The sequence below is a fragment of the Protopterus annectens genome, chromosome 7.part0, assembly GCF_019279795.1.
Source record: "Protopterus annectens isolate FY-2018-M chromosome 7.part0, PAN1.0, whole genome shotgun sequence".
Lineage (NCBI taxonomy): Eukaryota > Metazoa > Chordata > Ceratodontiformes > Protopteridae > Protopterus > Protopterus annectens.
The window spans coordinates 920,509,972-920,531,419 of record NC_056739.1 but is presented as its reverse complement, the minus strand read 5'-3'; the positions used below and the strand labels follow the sequence as shown (position 1 = coordinate 920,531,419).

Below are 21,448 nucleotides of genomic sequence, written 5' to 3'. Positions count from 1 at the left end.
GGTTTGTTCTCCCTTCTGCTGAGTCTAATAATAACAGAGCCTGCAATGTTGCCCCTGTGTGTAGACCTGTTTACCAAAACAAAGGCTGACTCATTCCCCAACCTGAGGACTGTGATGCTGACAGCATGGATGATATGGAACTCATTCCCTTTAGGCACATGTTTTCAGAGGATGTGTCTTGCATTCTGAGGGAAGCTAGGAACTCAAATACAAGAACATCATTCCTAACTAAGTGGAAAAAGTTCTCCATTTGCTGATCAAGGACAGGTCAAGATCCAACTACAGCTTCTGTGTCTTTGATCCTCCCTTATTCATCAGACCTTTACAAAACCAAGATTTATCTAGTGAAAGTTTCTTTTAGGGAGTGCTGCACTTGAGGGCCCACTAAGAGAAACTTACTCCACCATGGAACCTCAGCTGTGTTCTTGAGAGACCAACTTCATCCTTTGAACCATCTGCTTTCAGCTCCCTCTGGTATGTGACCTGAAAAACTGTCCATTTGGTGGGATCTCTTCTAGAAGGATTTCAAATTTGTATGCCCTCTTGTGCAAAAAACTATTTCTCATGTAGGACAAGGATAGGGTTATTCTACATACTAACATCACCTTCATGCTTAAGATGGTGAAAGAACTTTGCCCAAATCAGGTTGTATTTAGTCATAACCCAGAATAAGGGGGAAAATAATTTTGTATTTGCTGGCTGTACATAGGCAATTAATATTTTAGTTGGAGAGGACAACAGAAAATCTAAACAGCTGTTAATTTAATTTGCAGAGGGCAAGGAATGAAAGCATTTTGGCAAACAGACCATATCCAGATGGTTACCACACTGTTAGTTCCTTCATAGCAAACGTGTGCTGGGCCACTGCAGCCACTACTGCCTTTTCAGGGGGGAGGGGGTTGGCATTATCCAGTATATTGTGGAAGCAGCTCCATAGTCATCTGTCTACACATTCTTCCAGCACTATAATCTTCACATTACATCTAAAACCAGAGCAGGATTTGTCATGGCCTTTCTGTATGAGCTTCTGCAGCCTACTCCTCCTGGGGACCAGCTAGCAGTGGTTCAGAAATGGAGGGAATCTTTCTGAGAGTTGTTTGCAAAAGAGAACTAAATGATGAGCATAGCAGTGTTAGAAACATTCTGTAATTGTATACATGCTCCAGAATTTTTACTGTTGCAGTACCAGTTTCTTCCCTTTTTTGTCCTTTTTATTGACATCCATGGGTTTTGGTGGGTACTGTAGTCACCCTTTTTTTTTTACCTTCCCTGGCTGTTACTCTAACCAGACTCATTCCCTCTTCAGGATGGGGAAGAACATAGAAAGGAAACTTGAGGTCCTTCTGGTTGGAATGCCTGTCTGAGAAATACTTCCACTAGGACAGCCAATCCTCTGTCTTCAGACTATACAAAAGTACATTGCCAGGGCAATAAAGAACAAAAGGTAGTGCAGGAGATGTCTGTATTTTACCACTGACATCCTTATGTCCAGCTGGGAAGGGTGATGAGCGCTGGAAGTTCTGCTTACTTTCTGCAGTAGAAGACCCAATCATTATTACTGCAACAATGAGCAGATGTTCTTCATCTCACATTGCTGCAGTCCTTACTTATGGGTAGTCCGCTGTCCTCGGTCGGCCCGAATACCAAAGTATTAGGCTGACGTCGGTCATGGGCGCTTAGTTCTGACATCAGAGCGCCAGGGTATAAAGGCGCATGACCGACGTCATATCCTCAGTCTTTTTTGCCGCATGGTCCGATGCAGAAGCAGCGTTGCAAGTGCCGTTCGGCGTTCTGAAATTTTTCATTTTCGGAATTTCAGACCGATACCAAGTTGGGCTAATATTTTTGTTTTTTCTTGCCTCAGTTACTTACCGGATGTCAGAAAAAGTGAATAATTGTATTTCTTGTGGGAAACAGATACCGCATAGGGATTACCACTCGCTTTGTATTCCTTGTTTGGGACCGAGCACGCGTCGGGTGTCGGTTTTGTACTAGGTTTAATAAGCGCACTATAAAACGGAGGTTAGATTGCGCTAGGTTAGTCTTTGGCAAGAGGTGTAATTATAATATGCCGTCGGATGTTCCGACGCCTGCTTCTACTAAGAAGCGCAAAGACAAATCTTTAAAGCCTAGGCAGGATGATTTGTCCGTTTCGGACGCCGGACCTTTAGAAGCTACAGCTGAACAGGTGGATCCGGCTGAAGTTTCTGTTGAGTCCCAGGGGGAAACTTTGATTTTACAGGATGTGGCCTCTCAGGAGGCAGGTCAGGCTGAAGGGGCCTCTCAGGTTACTATTCTCCCTTCTATGCCTAAGGTGGTTAGGCCTTCTGCTACTGTTTCTAAGGCTCCTTCTAAGGGCAGGCCTGTCTTGCCTTCCTCTGGTGTCAGTTCTGGTTCTTCAGGGTCTGTGCCTAAAAAGCACATGCTTAAAATGGCAGAGGATTTGATTACTTTAATTAGAGGTTCTATTCCCCCTCCTGATAAAAGGCCCAGGATGGAGCCAGAGTTGGAAAGTTTGGGGCAGGCCTCAGATGATTCAGAGTCTTCTGCTGAAGACATTCAAGATTTCCCTCCTTATTCTGATTCTGATGCTGAGGATTCCACTCCTTCTGCTTCTCCTCCAGAGGATTTTTCATTTTCAGAAACTCTGCATTCCATGAGGGAGCATTTTCAGTGGGAGGGACAGGATTACTCTGATTCACGGAAGAGACTTAGGGAGTTCTTGTTTTTACCACAGCATAGACCCTTAGCTATTCCTCCGGTTTTGGATGTTGTCTCAGATGTTTTTTCGGAAGCTTTCCTTAATCCAGATTCTGTGCCTCCTGCCCCAGTTAAACCGGACAGGTATTACAGGGTGCCTGAGGCTCATAAATATCTGTATAAGAGCCCCAGGGCGGACCCAGAAACTATTAGTCAGGGGCCTAAGGGTGTTAGAGCCTCTGTTGTTAAGAATCCGGTTCCTCTGGATAAGGAAGCTAGAGCTTTGGATAGATGGGGTAAGAAGGTGTATACCTCTTCTACTTTAGCAATGAGAGCTTTGAACTGCCAGTTTCATATGTTGAAGTATCAGAATTTCCTCCCTTCTCAGCTAAGGTCTAAAGTAGATACTTTGGCAGAGGGCATAGAGTGTAAAGAATTGCAGGATTTAGTGCATGTTTCTGAACAGGTGGGTAAGCACTCTTTGCAATGTGGTTTTGATGCTTTACAGGCTTCTTCCAGGGTGGCTGCCACTGGTTCAGTTATTCGTAGGCACGCCTGGCTTAAGGATCAGAATTTGTCTGAGCATGTTAAGTCTAGAATTCTGGATGCCTCTTTACAGTCTGAAGTTTTGTTTGGTCCTCCTGTGGAGTCAGTCTTAAAGAAAATGGAAGACAAGGCTAAGTCTATGCTGACTGTTAAAGATTTTTTGCAGGTACAACCTCCAAAGTTTAGTAGAAATTGGCCTTCTAAGGGGTGGACGTACCCTTCTTCTGATTCTCAGTCTAGGGGTAGATCTAGGCGTGGTAGGGGCAGAGCTCAGAGTACTTTCAGGCCGAGACAATGGAGTTCGCCTGCTCAATCTGCTGGTGAGGGCAGGGGCCAGTCCTTTCGTAAACAGGCCCAATGACCTACATTTTCAGCTGCCAGATTCTTCTTGCCTGGCAGCTCCTTTAGGAGGAAAGTTGGCTCTTTTCAAGCAAAACTGGCATTTAGTCACCCAGGACAAATGGGTATTGGACATTATAAACCGAGGTTACAAGTTCTATTTCCATACCATGCCTTCTTTCAAAGGCATGCCAGACGTCCCTCCTCGGCAAAGGATAGAGGCTCGCAGACAAATTTCTTTACTTCTTCAAATAGGAGCTATACAGCCAGTTCCTCTGTCAGAAGTGGGCCTAGGATTTTATTCTCGCCTTTTTCTAGTTCCAAAGAAAGGGAACACGTGGAGACCAATTTTGGATTTATCTCTCCTCAACACTTACCTGGACATTCCAAAGTTCAAGATGCTGACTTTACAACAACTTTTACCTCTGTTGGGAAAAGATCACTGGATGGTTACTCTGGACCTCAAGGAGGCTTACCTTCATGTTCCTATCAGGCCCAGTTGCAGGAGGTACCTGCGTTTTCGGGCTGGAAATTTACATTATCAGTTCTCTGCATTGCCCTTTGGCTTATCTACTGCGCCCAGAGTGTTCACAAAGGTTCTGGCTCCAGTGATAGCATTTTTCAGACTGAGAGGAATACAGATTTATCCTTATTTGGACGATTGCCTGATTATCGCACAAGAAAAGGACGAACTTCTTCATCATCTACAGTATGTGATGGCAGTGTTAAGATGCCTAGGGTATTCTGTGAACGAAACAAAGTCCAGTCTAGTACCCTCTCAGGACATGTGCTTTCTGGGTGTGAGACTGAATACAGCTTCCCAGATGGCCTTTTTGACCCCGGACAAACAAAGAAGCCTTTCTCTTTATTTCCATCAAATGTCTCTACGGTCCAGGCTGACTGCAAGGACAGTCCTTCAAGCCTTGGGGTTCATGGCATCTTGTATTCTGGTGCTTCCCAATGCCAAATTGCATATGAGGAAGCTTCAATGGTATCTCAAAATGTATGGACACAGCACTGCCAAGATCTAGACACTGTCATTCAGATAATACCTTGCATTCGGAAGGAGTTTTCTGGTGGGCTCAGGAATGTCACCTAAACAAGGGACTCTCTGTGACCCGGCCAGAGGCGAGTCAGATTCTAATGACAGATGCCTCGGACAAGGCTTGGGGAGCACACCTCAATGGAAAATGGGTGCAAAACACGTGGCCTGTCAAACTCCAACATTTGCATATCAACTTGAAGGAAATGTTAGCAGTCCAGTTTGCATTGATGGCTTTCAAAGATTTACTTCACCCAGGGCAGGTGTTGATTCAAACAGACAACACTACTGTCATGTGGTACATCAACAAGCAGGGGAACCCATTCTTACCCTCTTTGCAGACAAGCGATGATTCTGTGGGAAACTGCTCTCAATCTACACCTCAATCTTCAGGCAAGGTTTCTACCAGGAGCACAGAACTCCTTAGCAGATGTATTGAGCAGACAAATAGTGGATCCTCACGAATGGAAATTGGATCCTCATGTATTTCAACAGTTGACAGTGTTATGGGGAACTCCAGACATAGATCTGTTCGCTTCTCCACTAAATTACCAGTTGCCAAAGTTTTGCACAAAAATGTTTCATCACACAGCTTGGAAGGTGGACGCTCTATCATTCAGTTGGAACAATCTGCATGTATATGCCTTTCCACCTCTGCCTCTTCTTCCCAAGGTACTCTTGAAGGCCAGACAAGACAAGCCAACCATGATTTTGATAGCACCGGATTGGCCTCGACAACACTGGTACCCACTACTGAGGAGCTTAGTACGAGAACCTCCATGGCCTCTGCCTTTGATTCCGCACCTTTTGTCACAAGAGGACAGTCACTTCCTCAATGTCAAGATTCAGTCTCTACATCTAACAGCCTGGCATATTCTGTTTTAGACTCTGGAGGGTCTCAGCTTCCACAACAAGTTTTGAATGTTATTTTGGAGGCCAGGAGGCCTAGTACCAGGAAAGTTTATGCTGATAAATGGAGGAGATTTTTTCTTTGGAGCAAAGGAAAGGACTTTGATGTCTCCAAACCTGATTTAAGTGTTGCTCTTCAATATCTTACTGAGTTGTTGGACAAAGGTTTGTCTTTCTCCTCAATAAAGGTCCATGCTGCAGCCATTTCTGCTCACTATGATTGTGACCCTCCTTTATTCTCTCATCCTTGGTTTAAGCAATTTCTTAGAGGGGCAAAGAATATAAGACCCCCACATAGAGCTCCTACTCCTGCTTGGGATCTCAATTTTGTGTTGGAAAAACTTACTCTACAACCTTTTGAGCCTGCAGCTACTGCTGAGTTAAAGTATTTGTCATGGAAAACTGCTTTTTTGTTGGCCATTACCTCTGCAAGAAGGGTTTCTGAATTACAGGCCCTCATGGCAGTGGAGCCTTTCCTGATTTTTCATAAGGATAGGGTATCTTTGCGTACTAATCCTTCCTTTATGCCTAAGGTGGTTTCTAGTGTGGCCTTAAATCAAACTATTCATTTGCCTACTTTTTATGCAAACCCCCAAAATAAAGGGGAGAAAATTTTGCATACTTTGGATATTCACAGGCAGTTGTGTTATTATTTGAGTAGAACCAAAGAGTTCAGACAGTCTCAGCAATTGTTTGTTTCTTTTGCTTTGGGTTCACAGGGTAAACCTGTTTCAAAACAAACTATTTCTAAATGGATTGGGTTTTGTATTTCTTTCTGTTATTCCCATCATGGTAAGGAGATTCCTGCTGGAATCAGGCCTCATTCCACTAGGGCTACTGCTACTTCTACGGCCTTTCTAAGGGGGTAGCTACAAAGACATTTTGGAGGCAGCTACTTGGAGTTCAGTGCATACCTTTTCTAAACATTACCACCTTCCTCTTTATTCTAAGTCTAGGGCTGGATTTGCCACTGCAATTTTACAGGGCATTTTAGCGGCCCCTAATGCTTTATGATTTTACCATCCTCCCTTTCCCGTTGCTTTGGGATTCTACCCATAAGTAAGGACTGCAGCAATGTGAGATGAAGAACATAGTACAGTTTTGTACCTACCATAAATGTAGATGTTCAAGATCCACATTGCTGCAGTCCAATTTACCTCCCTCCTTCCCCACTGTAGTTAGACTTGGTGTTATGCTTTAGGTTATGGTTGTTGTTGGGCATGTTTTTGGGAGGTATTCTGTTTTTGGCTGTGGCCTTTCTGGTTTGGCCTTCTGACATCTGGGGCAAGAAAAGACTGAGGATATGACGTCGGTCATGCGCCTTTATACCCTGACGCTCTGATGTCAGAACTAAGCGCCCATGACCGACGTCAGCCTAATACTTTGGTATTCGGGCCGACCGAGGACAGCGGACTACCCATAAGTAAGGACTGCAGCAATGTGGATCTTCGAACATCTACATTTATGGTAGGTACAAAACTGTACTATTTGAACATCAACAGTCATAAGTTCGTAACTCAGCTGTACTTTCCATGCACAACTGTATGTTGTCTCTGTCAAATTTTGGTTTGCAGTGGAGCTGAGCTATAACAGTAGAGGATAAAGACATGAGTCCAATAAAACCAGAAAGCATGAGGCAGTTTTCAAGTAGAAATTAGCATGGTAGTTATGTATTGCATTCAGAATATTGTGTTGGCCAAGGCTTATGCAAACTAGTAAAAAGGATTGGGAATAAGATGTGCTGAGGGGTCACCCTAACACAGCTCCAGTAACTCATAACTCGGTGAACTATTTGAGCTCCCTGATTGGAATAGGCTAGCTTACAGAAGGAAATGCATAAGGAATAACATAAAAAATCTTGTCCATGTGAGATGAGGACGTATGCTATCCGAAATATATGTTTCTCCTTAGAAGTGGACAAAATTAAGCAGAGCACGTTGAAGTGCAAAGCTGTTTCTTCATCCCCCTTAGAATTGGAACACACAGGAAAACATTATTATTGGTAACTATCAGCACACTTAATGGTCGGTAAAATAAGACGCAAGGAGCATGTAGCTATTTTAATACACAACCTCTTTAACTGCATTTTTTAATACCAGACCATAAGCTGTTAGCTTACTGAATCAGTGAAGGTTACTGTTCCTAAGATCACTGCAAGAGAAAATGCATGAGCACGTTTAACTTCAGTGGAAAGTACCTTCTCTGTGCGGCTCGTACATTGACAGCATCACTGCTGAACTTACTTTCCTTTACTATCACGATTCTTAAATGTAGATGTTGCAACAGTATTTATTATTATTTATTTATTCATTTGCTTTTTGTTTATCAGGAAAGTCCAGTGGGCCGTTCAGAGCCCATTATCAGTGGAGGCCCAGGGAGAAAAGTTCCACCTTACATGAATAAAGATGAATACGTATATTGGAAAGATTCAGTCAGAAAGTACATACAATGAGTAGTTAACATTTAGCATACAGGTAAACAACAAGTAAAGGTGTTACATAACATGATTTTAAAGTATAAAAATAAATAGGAAAAACATTGCATGTAGTAAATATTCTAAAGAGGTGTGGTGCAGGTACAGTTCCAAATAAAAGGTAGGTATTCACATAATTAATTTTTGAAAAATACAGGATTCTGGGTTGTTCTAATACATAATGGTAGAGCATTCCAATTTCTGGCTATGAATCATGGGTAAAGAAGCTGGCCAGATGGAAGGTTTGGTTTATGTACCTGCAAAAGTTGCTGATTCTCGGAACTGAGGAGCCTCTTTGGTAGGTAGTAAGTGAATATTGAGCTGAGGTACATTAACAGTTTACAGGTATAAAGATCATTTTGTGTGCTATAGTTAATTGCAAGTAGGAGAGGTAGTGTGGTAGTTCAAGCCATTTTAGGGAGCATAGTGCAGTGCAGTAATGTCTGGAGTGTTTGAAATTAGTAGAGAATTTGGCAATTTTGTTGTAACAAGATTCGAGTTTAGGTTTTAGTGACTATTGTAGGTTAATAAGTAGTGGGGTGCCTTACATGAGTGAGGGGAGTAAGTAAGTGGAAGCAAGGGTTTGGTTAGTGAAGGGGCTTAAGAAGTGATTATGTCTAGCTTTTGATGAGTTTGTGAATGTTATGCTGTATGTGATTATCAAATTTTAGGTGCTCATCTATGGTGACTCCTAGAAGCTTTGTGTGGCTAACAACTTTGATTATAGTGTTATTTTGAGAAAAGATAGTGAACTTGGTTTTGTCTAACAGAAATGTTTTCTTAAGGGTGAATAGAATAATCTTAGATGTACTGGGGTTTAAGGCTAGATGGTTATTGTACATCCAGGCTTCAGTGGTGGAGAAGAACATTTGAGTTTTGTGTTGTAGGTCAGAAATGAAGTCAACTGAACATACGATAGTAGAATTGTCTGCATATTGAATAAGATATCCCTGAGTTACAAAAGAATGGAAGTTATTAATGAAAATGCTGAATAGGAGGGAACTTGGTATAGAGTCTTAGGGAACTCCAGTAGAGGTGTGTAAAGATAAGGAGAACTGGAGAGTTGCCATTTTGACAGCCAGTTTGCCTTTTAAATAGCTTGAGAGCCAGTTGATAGTAGAGGGGAAAAGTCCTAGGTTAGAGAGTTTGGTTAAAAGTAAAGGGTGGGGCACTGTATAAAATGCCTTTGATAGATCTAGGAAGATGTTAGAGACAAATTTGCCAGCATCATGAGCTCTGTTTATAGTATCCATGAAAGATATAAGGTCAGTTGTTGTACTATGGACTGGTCTAAATCCATGTTGTGTAGGTATCAGGGGTTGGTTATGAAAAGAAAGTGAACCAATTGAATACATATGCATTTTTCTAAGATCTTAGAGATAGGAGAGAGAATAGCAATAGGTCAGAAGTTACTGATACCAGTATTATTGCTTCCTTTATGAAGAAGGAGAATAAATGCTTTCTTCCAGGTTTTGGGCACATAAGATTCCTGAATGGATCTGTTTAGAACAGACCTGGACATTGTATGGCCCCCAGGCCACATCCATCCCATTGGCTGTCCCTGACTGGCCCATGAGAAGTCAGGCAAAACACTTGCTAAAGCAGACTGCCTGGAATTATCTGTGCCAGCCATTGTGTCTGTACGTGTGTCATGCGTCATTCCTACTGCACGGAATTCAATGTTTGTTGCTTCTGAAGGGGAATTTAGCTGTTCGTTGCTGCTGCATGGAATCACGTCTGCAACAAGTAGGTGTGTGTAAGTGTCACTCTGTACCTTAGACACAAGAGCCTGAATTCTCTACTCCTGCCACCACTGGGAAACTGATTTTTATAAGGCTGCTTTGGGGATGGGTAGAGACCCTATTTTAACAAACAGTGCATTGGGAGAAAAGGCTTAGAACCATCTTTCAAGAAATACATGGTAAAGTTAAACAGAACCTTTTATTCTAGCAACTTTCTAAGATTATGTACAAGCCATTATTTAAAACGTGCCCCTGGTTTTGAGCCCCCCCATAACATTTAGCTTTTTCCATATTTCTTGTGCTACAATTTGAGAGATATGGTTGTGTGTCAAGTACATTCTATAAGAGTGGGTTTTAAGTGCATTTTACAAAGAGTTGAGAGCTTCAGAGGAAGAGAAGTTTAGTGCTGCTTATGCCATTTCTGTTTACAATATGCAACTGTTTACCAAATGATAATCACTATTGTACTAAAGTATGTAAAAGCATTGTTAATGGCACAATTGGTAGTGTACTTGCTTTTGATGTAGAAGGCAGAGGGTTCTACTCCCACAGTATGTAGATGGATTGCTGATACCGTACTATGTTATACTTTAAGGAGATGGATGCTGCAGTCCACAGTTACAGATCTCTTTAATGCACGATTATTCAGATGACTTTACTTCTGTAGAGATCTGTAGAGATTGTGCATTGACTGATATTGGTTGATTGTAATGACATAAGTTTGTTTGACTTTTACTGACAAAATGTTCTGAACTGGGCAGTTTTTTCATTATTGGTTCATACATTTTGTTTCATTGCTTACTGGAAAAATGTTCAGAACTGCAAGTTTAAAACATGCTGTAACTTGGTGTTGTATTATACAGATAATGTAATTTAATACAATCAGGAAGGTGTATTCATGTAGGCATGATCCTAAAAATGTGCAAGGGGCCTATGACTGAAAAACAGCCCAAAGGCAAACTTTATCCACCATTGACCAGATGCATTTTTTTTAATGCGAGTTTCAATGCTGTTTCAATGAAAGTGAGTCTCAACGGCAGAGAAGTTTTAATACTAAGTCTGTTTTCATTGTGAGGCTGTATTGCTTTGTTTAGCAAATGTCTGTCAGTGTCTGTGCTGTAAAATTTGAAATAAGTTTTAAATCCAAATTCAGTAAGCTCATAGATTAGTACAGTATTAGGCTAACTACCCTTTTGGGCCATTTTAAGCCTAGCCATATACAGTACTGTTTTGTACTTGCAGTAAATTTGTTTTATTTTTCTTGTTTAATGTCCATCAAAAGCATATTTAAAAGTTTTTATCTGGTTCGGGTATATATTTGATTATGTGAACAGTTTGATAAATATTGTACTACAATAATATACTGTACCATTTTGTACTTGCAGTAAATTTGTTTTATTTTTCTTGTTTAATGTTCATCCAAAGCATTTTTAGAAGTTTTTTATCTGGTTCAATTTGATTATCCAAACAATTTGATAAATATTTTACTGTAATAGTATACTGTACCGTTTTGTGGGCAGCCACAGTGGTCCAGTGGTTAGCATTGCCGCCTCACAGCAAGAGGTTCTCCGGTTCAATCCTCGGCTGGGGTGCTTCTGTGCGGAGTTTGCATGTCCTCCCTGTGGTCGCATGGGTTTTCTTCGGGTGCTCCGGTTTCCTCCCACATCCCAAAGACATGCTGTAGATGGATTAGACACACTAAATTGGCCCTAGGCATGAGTGTGAGCATGTGTGTGCCTTCTGTGGAAGGTTGGGCGTCGGGCTGGCAACTTGGCACTGTAAAACTCCACTGCCAATCATGAGCGGACGGTGATCCGCTGTGGCAACCCCTAACCGGGAAAAGCCGAAAGAAGAAGTAGTAGTATACTGTACCGTTTTGTACATACAGTAAATTTGTTTTATTTTACTTGTTTAATGTTCATTGAAAGCAGTTTTAGAAGTTTTTTATCTCGTTCAGTTATATGTTTGATCATCTGATCAGTTTGATAAATATTTTACTAAAATAGTATACTGTACCATTTTGTACTTACAGTAAAGTTGTTTTATTTTTCTTGCTTAATGTTTATCAAAAGGATTTTTCAAAGTTTTCTATCTGATTCAATTATAAGTTTGATTATCTGAACTACCCTGGCTCCCAATTAGTTTGGATAATTGACTCTCTACTGTACTATGTTTTTTTTTGCAGAAAAGCATAGTAAATCATCAGAATGAAGACATCAGGAATAGAAAAAGTGGGTGGAAGAGGAAAGTGAATGGGAGAGTTATGGGAGGTGCATCATTGGTCCGCTTTCGTAGCTGCTGCAAATTAAGTGGGAGAAGAGGAAAGGTAAGTCAATATGCTTACCATTGTTGAAACTTCAAATGTTATAAACCAGTGGGTCCTGACATTTCAAATGGTAATCAAGAAATATATTGCACACTATGGCTTCACCTTCTGGTGTATAATGACTACATAAATTCTTACCTGCAACTTGAACAATGCTTATTAGAAGCAACACACGGCAAGGCCAACAGGCTGAAGGCGGAAGGAAGGAGGATTGCTGGGAGTAATGATCATGTAACTTTGAGATCTAATGTTATGATAACTAAACTCATACAGCTGTAGTATGCTTGCCGTAAGGATCACTGTTGAAGGAATTCATTAAATGACTAGGAAATTGCCGTGCAAAGTATTCCCACCACATTTAATGGGCAGATGGCTTGTAGGATACACTGCAAATCAGCCAGAGCAAATCCTTCTCTATCTCTCGACAGTAATGCCACCCTGTCAGGTGAAGAATCACTGTGGTTCAGTTTTAAAAGTGGCATATTATTGAGTTACACAGAATGATTTATCAGAATAATACCCTCCACAATTCTCTAAAAAGGCTTCTGACTGGGCAGAGAAGGAGACTTCATATGTTTTGGTACAGCATGCACATTATGATTTAGTCCAGGGAGTATTATTCCAAAAGGACTTTTTGTGTACTTTACTGGGACATTGTTATATATTAATTATTATTATTATGTAATTATTTACAGGGCTGCACACTTTGCTTGGAAAAGAATCAATTGAAAGTAAGTGTGGAATATTTTAGCCACTGTTAGCCTTCAGAAAATGTTAGCTCACATGAAAAAAGAAAGACTGATAAAGACTGTAGAGTTTTTAACAAGGTGTGAACTTCTAAGAATTTATTTAATGAAGTTGAAGGTAAAGCCTTGTGCTTAGTCTGTGGAGAACAGATTGCTGTGTTTAAATCGCTATTATGAGACTAAACATACAGAGAAATATAGCAACTTGACTGATGCAGGGCGGGCATAGACATCTGCAGCTTTGCTACCTAAGGCGGAAAAGCAACAAGGACTTCTTACCAAGCTTTACAGATCCAGGGATGGAGAAGTCAAGACCAGCTTTGTGGTGTCACGCAAAATTATAAAAAGAAGTAAGCCATTCTGTGATGGGGAGTTCATCAGAGTGTTTGGTGGACACTGCAGCACTAATATGCTATGAGAAAAACTCATAAAAAGCACAAACCACTCCCAACTTAAAAAAAAAACAAAAAGACGCAAAATCCTAAATTGGGGAACTCACTTTACTGACGCAGATTAAGGGCTTTCGTCCAAATGTTTAGGACTTCTTCAGAATGCCAACCATAATGAAATCAATAAATTTATATGCATGCACATGCTCCTACTTAACCCTGTGTGATCAATTAATTACATAACTACCCTCTCTAAAACAACAGCATTAAACCCCCATTAAATGTTTGTAAAATATGTTATATTTATAACATAAACATAGCTTTCAGCTTCAATATGCTACTAATTGAAACTGTCATTTAGCCCAGGGAACACCATAGCTTGACATTTAAGCTGCCACATCATTTCCTTAAACTCCAAAAATAAATCTGAAGGTCCACCTCTAGATCCCAAGTTCACATGATCAATAATAATATATTTAAAATGATGAGTCAGATTATTTTTGATGTGCTTAAATGAAGCATTTTTTTCATCTTCTGTACTAATACTATATTGATGTTGATAGATCCTTTCCCTGAAAGTTCTTACTGTCTTCCCAGTATAGAATCCTGCATATTCCTGACACTTCACAATGTACACAACTCACTTACTATCACAGTAATATTTACATGGGAGTTTTATGGTCCCATATTGGTTCAAGACTATACTGCCCCTTCCAAAACATAATACACTGCCTGCAATGTCCACATCTTACCATCCCTCTGTCCACTTTTTTTCCCAATTGGGCTTCTCAATAAGAGTTTTAAAACAAGTATATTTTTTATATACTAGTGTTGGTTTCTCCCACGCCTTCTTGAGATTTTCCTGATCAATAGTAAAAAATATTCCAATTCTTGATAATAATTGACCTAATTTGGTCAAAATGTAAGTAACCAAGGCCCTATTGGATAAAGTGGATTTCTCCACACTCTGGACATTAACCTCATTCACGTTATTGTCATTGGACATATTAATCATTCCTAACAAAGGAATAAATATCCCTTCTTTTCTTTTAATAATCACTTCTTTTTCTATATTGTGCACAAATTCCCTGGGGGTACCCTCTGTGCATCAGCATATCCATAAGCTTGAAAATATGTAACAGCAAACAGTGCCAGGAGTTATAAAAAAAATGTTTGTTTGCTCATAGAATTGAAAAGGTAAGCACTTTCACATCTGCTTTATCAAACCTTCTTCCGAAAATGAATGAGCTAGTGTGCTTATATATGCATACATTAATCAAAGTGAGGCAAACAGGTTGAACTAATCACTTGAAGCATTATAATAAACCAAGCATAAATGTAGCATATGCATAATAAAAAACAAATTAGTAAAACAACCTATACAGGAAAATAAAATCACTCAAACTTTCCTGAAAAATGTGTCAATACACTTTCAGTATTAATCCAGCATTGATCTGTTTGAAACAAATCCTATAAAAAATAATATAAAACAATGCAACAGTGTACATATGATATATAAAAAAATGGATATAAATAGAAAATGTATGTAATGGCATTATATATATTTTAATAACACTCGGCAGTTATCACTTTCTAAGGCTTCATCCCTTCATAATGGGTCTTAGTGGGACTTTTTCATTATGACCACTGCCCTGATCTGCTCGTAACCCAGTCATCCAGTTGACCTCCATCGTTTCAGTGATGTTCCTAATATCACCACCTTGGACACTGGGGTTTATCCTGTCAATCACCATAAACTTAAAAGAGTGTCTTGCATCAGTGGTCATAACATGTTTGGACAAAGCATTGTTGGCAGAAGCACAACAGATACTGTATAAATGCTCCCTAATCCTGTCTTTCAGAGGTCTATCCATCTTGCCTACATAAAATGCTTTGCAGACCGTGCAACTGGCAAGGTAGACCACATGTGGAGTCAGACAGGTTCCGTGCACTTTAAAATTAAACCTACATCCATTATCAGGATATTGAAAACACCCACTGCTGTCTACATAGTTACAAAAATGACATGCTCCACATGACAATGTACTGGCTCCACACTCAGACACACCAGGATGTTCATCGTGCATACAGCTGCAGTCATAACAGATGGGTTATCCTGCCGTCAGGTGGGTCCTCGGTCGACCGAATTCCAAAATCTAGGTCCGGCGTCGCTTGTCGTCGCTTCTTCCCTGACGTCAGTGTGGCAGGGGTATAAAAGAGGCAGCCGATGCCATTTTCTTCAGTCTTTCTTGCCGTGCGGTGCCCGAAGCAGAAGCAGTTCGCAAGTGCCGGTCGGCCAGCTCCTGAGATTTACGAAAGTATTTCAGCCGAAGTCTTCTTGAAAGCTAAGTGCCCCGTTGGGGAAACTTTTCTTGCCTCAGACCGATGTCAGACAAAGTTAATAATTGCATTTCATGTGGGAAGCAAATACCGCATAAGGATTTCCACTCTTTCTGTATACCTTGCTTAGGCCCAGACCACGTCGTCTCAGCCTGCCGTTTTTGTGCTAGATTCAATAAGTGCACTATTAAGCATCGGGCGGAGTTCGCCCTTCACTTTTTTGCAAAAAATTTAATTATATTATGTCGTCGGATACTCCGACTCCAGTTTTGAGCAAAAAACGCAAAGATAAGGACCGACATACGAGGTCCGCGCCACCTACTGAAACCACGCTAAGGCCGACTACCGGTTCTCTGGTACTCAGTGAGGTACCTACACAGCCCCTGAGTACCGATGACAATGCATTACTGGTGTCTTCAGTACCAGAGGTCGTAGGCTCCTCGGCCCCCATTCCTACTACAGACTCCGACACCACTCCTGACGGGGAAACTCAGAATTTAGACAGGCATGCCATTTCTCAAGGGGTCTTCAGGCCTTCCTCCTTCTCTATTAAAGCCTTCACTAAATCTAAAGCAGCCATGAAAACCAAAAAACAGGTTCCTCAGACCCCCTCTCAAGGCACCATGCCTAAAAAACAGATGCTTAAAATGGCTGAGGATTTGATTACTCTTATCAGGGGTTCTCAACCCCCCTCTGACAAAAGGCCCAGACTAGAGGAAGACTACCCTTCCTCAGATCAAGCTTCTATTACCTCAGAACTATCTGAGGACCAGGATTATGCCTATTCTCCATTCAAGACTCTGATGCAGAGGAGTCTATTCCCTCGTCTCCTCCTGAGGACTTCTCTTTTGGGGAAACCCTGCATACACTGAGGGAACACTTTCACTGGGAAGGCCAAGATTACTCAGATTCCAAGAAAAGGCTCAGGGAATTTCTTCTGCTCCCCCAGCATAGGCCTCTGGCTATCCCTCCTGTTTTAGATATATTGGATGATGTGTACACAGAAGCCAGCCTTAATCCAGATTCTTTGCCTCCAGCTCCTGTTAAACCAGACAGGTATTACCGGGTTCCTGATTCTCACCAGTTCCTATATAAAAGCCATATTGCTGACCCAGAAACTATTTCACAGGGTCCCAATGGAATTAAGGCCTCTACTGCTAAAAACCCATTACCTTCAGAGAGAGATTCCAGAACTTTAGAAAGGTGGGGGGAAAAGGTGTACACCTCGGCCACTTTAACCATGAGGGCATTAAACTGTCAGTTCCATATGTTAAAGTATAAACAGTTTTTGATATCTCAGCTGAAAAGCAAGATGACACAACCAGACCAACCAGATTTAAAAGAGTTGCAGGATGTGTTACATGGTGCAGAGCAAGTGGGTAAACATACCTTGCAGTGTGGTTTTGATGCTTTAGAGGCCTCATGTAGAGCTGCTGTTATGAGTTCTGTTATACGTAGGCATGCTTGGCTCAAAGAGCAAACCTTACCAGATCATGTCAAAGCTAAATTATTAGATGCATCTCTTCAAAAAGATGTATTGTTTGGTGTTAAAGCTGAAGAGGTGCTAAAGAAAATGGAGGAAAAAGCGAAATCAATGCAAACAGTGAAAGATTTCCTGCAGGTACAGCCTCCACGTTTCAGCAGAAATTGGCCTTCAAAAAATTGGTTCTTTCCAGCCACGGACAGACCACAAAGGGGCAGATACAGGCGCCCAAGGGGTAGAGGGCAGCCTCAAGGATCTTTCAGAGCCAGACAGTGGCAAGCACCTACCCCAAGAGGTGGAGAAGATAGATCACAGTCTTTTAGAAAACAGACACAATGACGTCCCCCTACACCCACCAAGCAAAGCTTTAATGGCAGTACCTTTGGGCGGAAAACTGGCATTATTCTCAAAAAATTGGCATATTGTTACAAAAGACAAATGGATTCTGGACATTATAGACAGAGGCTACAGGTTCCACTTTCACACCCTTCCAAAAATGAGAGGCATGCCAAACCTTCCACAACATCAAAGGGCAGAGGCACAAAAACAAGTTTCAGCTCTCATGGACATGAAAGCAATTCAAGAGGTACCTGCAAAAGAACAAGGTCAAGGGTTTTATTCCAGACTATTCCTGGTACCAAGGAAAGACAAAGATTGGAGACCTATCCATCCTAAACACATATCTACAGGTGCCAAAATTCAAGATGCTCACATTACAGCAGCTTCTTCCCATGCTGGGCAAGGAGTCTTGGCTGGTAACATTGGACCTCAAGGAGGCATACCTGCATGTCCCTATCAGACAAGATTGCAGAAGATACCTCAGATTTCTTGCAGGTTCAACCCATTACCAATTCTCTGCATTGCCCTTTGGCTTATCTACTGCGCCCAGAGTGTTTACGAAATGCCTGGCATCAGTAATCGCCTTCTGCAGACTACAAAGGATACAAATCTACCCATATCTGGACTACTGCCTGATCCAAGCGGACAGCAAGGACATACTACTGCAGCACCTGGCGTTTGTAATAAAACTGTTGAACTTCCTGGGATACACAGTCAACAAAAAGAAATCAAAACTAATACCCTCTCAACAAATAATTTTCCTGGGTGCCAGCTTGGATACAACCACCCAGATGGCCTACCTCACACCAGAAAAGCAAGGGCAACTGTCTCCATACTTCAAAAAAATGGCAACTTACACCAGGCTAACTGCAAGGAAAATACTGCAGGCTCTGGGATTCATGGCATCTTGCATCCTACTAATCCCATGTGCAAAGCTGCATATGAGGAAATGTCAGTGGTACCTGAAAAACTTATGGTCTCAACACAGCCACAGCTTGGAAGCAACTATACCACTCATTCCATGCCTTCAAAAGGAATTTTTGTGGTGGACTCAAGCTTGCCAAAGAAACACAGGTCTTCCGTTCTGTGTACCTCAAGCAACTCAAATCATCACTACAGACGCCTCAGACTACGCCTGGGGAGCACACATGACAGATCAGTGCATTCAGGGAAAATGGACCTGAAAAGAGAAGCACCTTCACATCAACCAAAAGGAAATGCTAGCCATGCAAAAGGCTATTATGACCTTCAAAGACCTACTGCATCCAGGCCAGCTATTGATAAGGACAGACAACACCACAGTGATGTGGTACATAAACAGGGGGGAACTCATTCATACCCCCTGTGCAGGCAAGCCATGACCCTATGGAACACAGCACTGGAACTGCAAATTCAACTACAGGCACAATTCCTGCCAGGGAAGGAAAACACACTGGCAGACAACCTAAGCAGAAATATGACAGATCCACACGAATGGAAGTTGCACCCTCAAGTTTTCACAAAGATAACTCAGGCATGGGGACAGCCAGACATAGATCTCTTTGCTACCCACAGAAATTGCCAGTTGAAAAAATTTTGTTCAAGGACCTACCATCCACAGGCCTGGAAAGTGGACGCACTTTCCTTCAATTGGGCAACATTGACAGTCTATGCCCTCCCACCTCTTCCTCTGCTGCCCAAAGTTCTATTAAAAGCCAGAGCAGAGAGGCCGAAAATGATTCTCATTGCTCCAGACTAGCCAAGACAACACTGGTATCCGCTCCTGAAGAGCCTGACACATTCCCCACCATGGATCCTACCTCTAGTCCCTCTTCTGCTGTCCCAGCACAACTACAAAACCATTCACAGCAATCTCAAAACTCTAAATCTAGCTGCATGGAGAATTCCTTGATTTCTCAACAGTTTCTCCTCTCCAAGGAGGTGCAAGATGTCATCTTGGAGGCCAGAAGACCTTCTACTAGAAAGGTCTACTCCGCCAAATGGAAACGATTTTGTGCCTGGAATCAAGAAAAGGGACAGAATCCTTGGGTAATAAATATACCTCAAATTTTACAGTACCTAGCTGAGATGTTAAACAATGGACTTTCCTTCTCCTCCATCAAGATCCACGCTTCAGCCATTTATGCACATTACAACACAGATCCTCCTTTATTCTCTCACCCTCTCTTAAGGCAGTTCCTCAGAGGGGCAAAGAATATAAAACCCCCAAGAAAACCACCAGTCCCTGCTTGGGACCTCAACCAGATTGGAAAAGCTGACCCTTCCTCCCTTCGAGCCAGCTTCTTCATCAGAGTTACAGTACTTGTCATGGAAAACAGCCTTTCTTCTGGCTATCACCTCAGCACGCAGGGTTTTGGAGCTACAGGCCCTCATGGCTGTGCAACCATTCATCATTTTCCATCAGGACAGAGTTTCCTTACGAACCAACCCTACCTTTATGCCAAAGGTAGTATCCAGTGTAGCTTTGAATCAGACTATCCACTTACCTACCTTTTATCCCAATCCATAAAACAAAGGGGAAAGACTACTACATTCCTTGGACATTCACAGAAAACTTTGTTACTATTTGGACAGAACAAAGCCATTCGGGAAATCTGAGCAACTCTTTGTGTCCTATGCTGCAGGTGCTCAGGGAAAGGCTATTTCCAAACAGACAATTTCAAAATGGATAGCTTTTGTTACTCATTTCATGGAAAAACTGTGCCTGCATGCATCAGAATCCCACTCCACCAGAGCCACAGCTACCTCTGCAGCCTTCCTCAGGGGGGTCCCTACCAAGGACATTTTGGAAGCAGCCACCTGGAGTTCAGTGCACACTTTCTCCAAGCACTATCACCTCCCACTATACTCAAAATCTAGAGCGGGCTTTGCCACAGCAGTCCTGCAGGGCATCCTAGCCCCTCCTAGTTCCACTTAGTGCCTACCACCCTTACTAGCTTTGGGATTCTACCCATCTGTTATGACTGCAGCTGTATGCACGATGAGCATAGTACAGATGTTCATCGTGCATACAGCTGCAGTCATAACAGATGGCTTCTACTGCAGTCAGGCGGGTCCTCGGTCGGCCAAATTCCAAAGTCTAGGTCCGGCATCAGTTGTCTTCGCTTCTTCCCTGACGTCAGTGCGACAGGGGTATAAAGGAACCAGCCGACACCATTTTCTCCAGTCTTTCTTGCCGCGCAGTGCCCGAAGCAGAAGCAGTTCGCAAGTGCCGGTCGGCCAGCTCTTGAAATTACGAAAATTTTGAAACCGAAGTCTCCTTGAAAGCCAAGTACCCCGTTGGGGAAACTTTTCTTGCCTCAGACCGATGTCAGGCAAAGTTAATAATTGTATTTCATGTGGGAAGCAAATACCGCATAAGGATTTCCATTCCCTCTGTATACCTTGTTTAGGCCCAGACCACGACTTCTCAGTCTATCGCTTTTGTGCTACTTTCAACAAACGCACCATTAAGCGTCGGGCGGAGTTCGCCCAGCATTATTTTGGAAAAACATTTAACTATATTATGTCGTCGGATACTCCGACTCCAGTTTTGTCTAAAAACCGCAAAGATAAGGACCGACACACGAGGTCCGCGGCGTCTACCGACACCATGCCAAAGCCGACTACACGTGGTCCGGTTCTCAGTGAGGCACCTACGCAGCCCCTGACTACCGACGACACTTCATTCGCAGTGTCTCCTGTGCTTGAGGTCGCAGGCTCCTCGGCCCACACCCCGACTACAGATACCGAAGCCACTCTTGGCGTTGAACCTCAAAATGTGGACAGGTCTACCTCCACTCAAGGTGTTCTCAGACCTTCCTCTTCTTTTTCCATCAAGGCTTTCACTAAGTCTAAAGCAGCCATGCATTCTAAGAGACAAGCTACACAGGGCCAATCTCCAGGCCCCATGACTAAAAAACAGATGCTTAAAATGGCTGAGGATTTAATTACTCTTATCAGGGTTCTCAACCCCACCGGACAAAGGCCCAGAGTGGAGGAAGAATCCCCCTCCTCTGATCAGGGCTCCATTATTTCAGAGCACTCTGATGATCAGGAACATTCTTACTCCCCTTTTGAAGACTCTGATGCAGA

At 42.2% G+C, this 21,448-nt stretch overlaps 1 long non-coding RNA gene across 1 annotated transcript in view; it reads left to right on the top strand.

The window, feature by feature from the left end:
• LOC122806790 overlaps window positions 1-21,448 on the top strand; it is a 1,681,281-nt gene that overhangs the window by 895,702 nt on the left and 764,131 nt on the right. The window contains exon 3 of the long non-coding RNA XR_006365555.1: window positions 11,937-12,077. This is a non-coding gene — a long non-coding RNA (uncharacterized LOC122806790). The remainder of the gene's footprint in view (window positions 1-11,936; window positions 12,078-21,448) is intronic.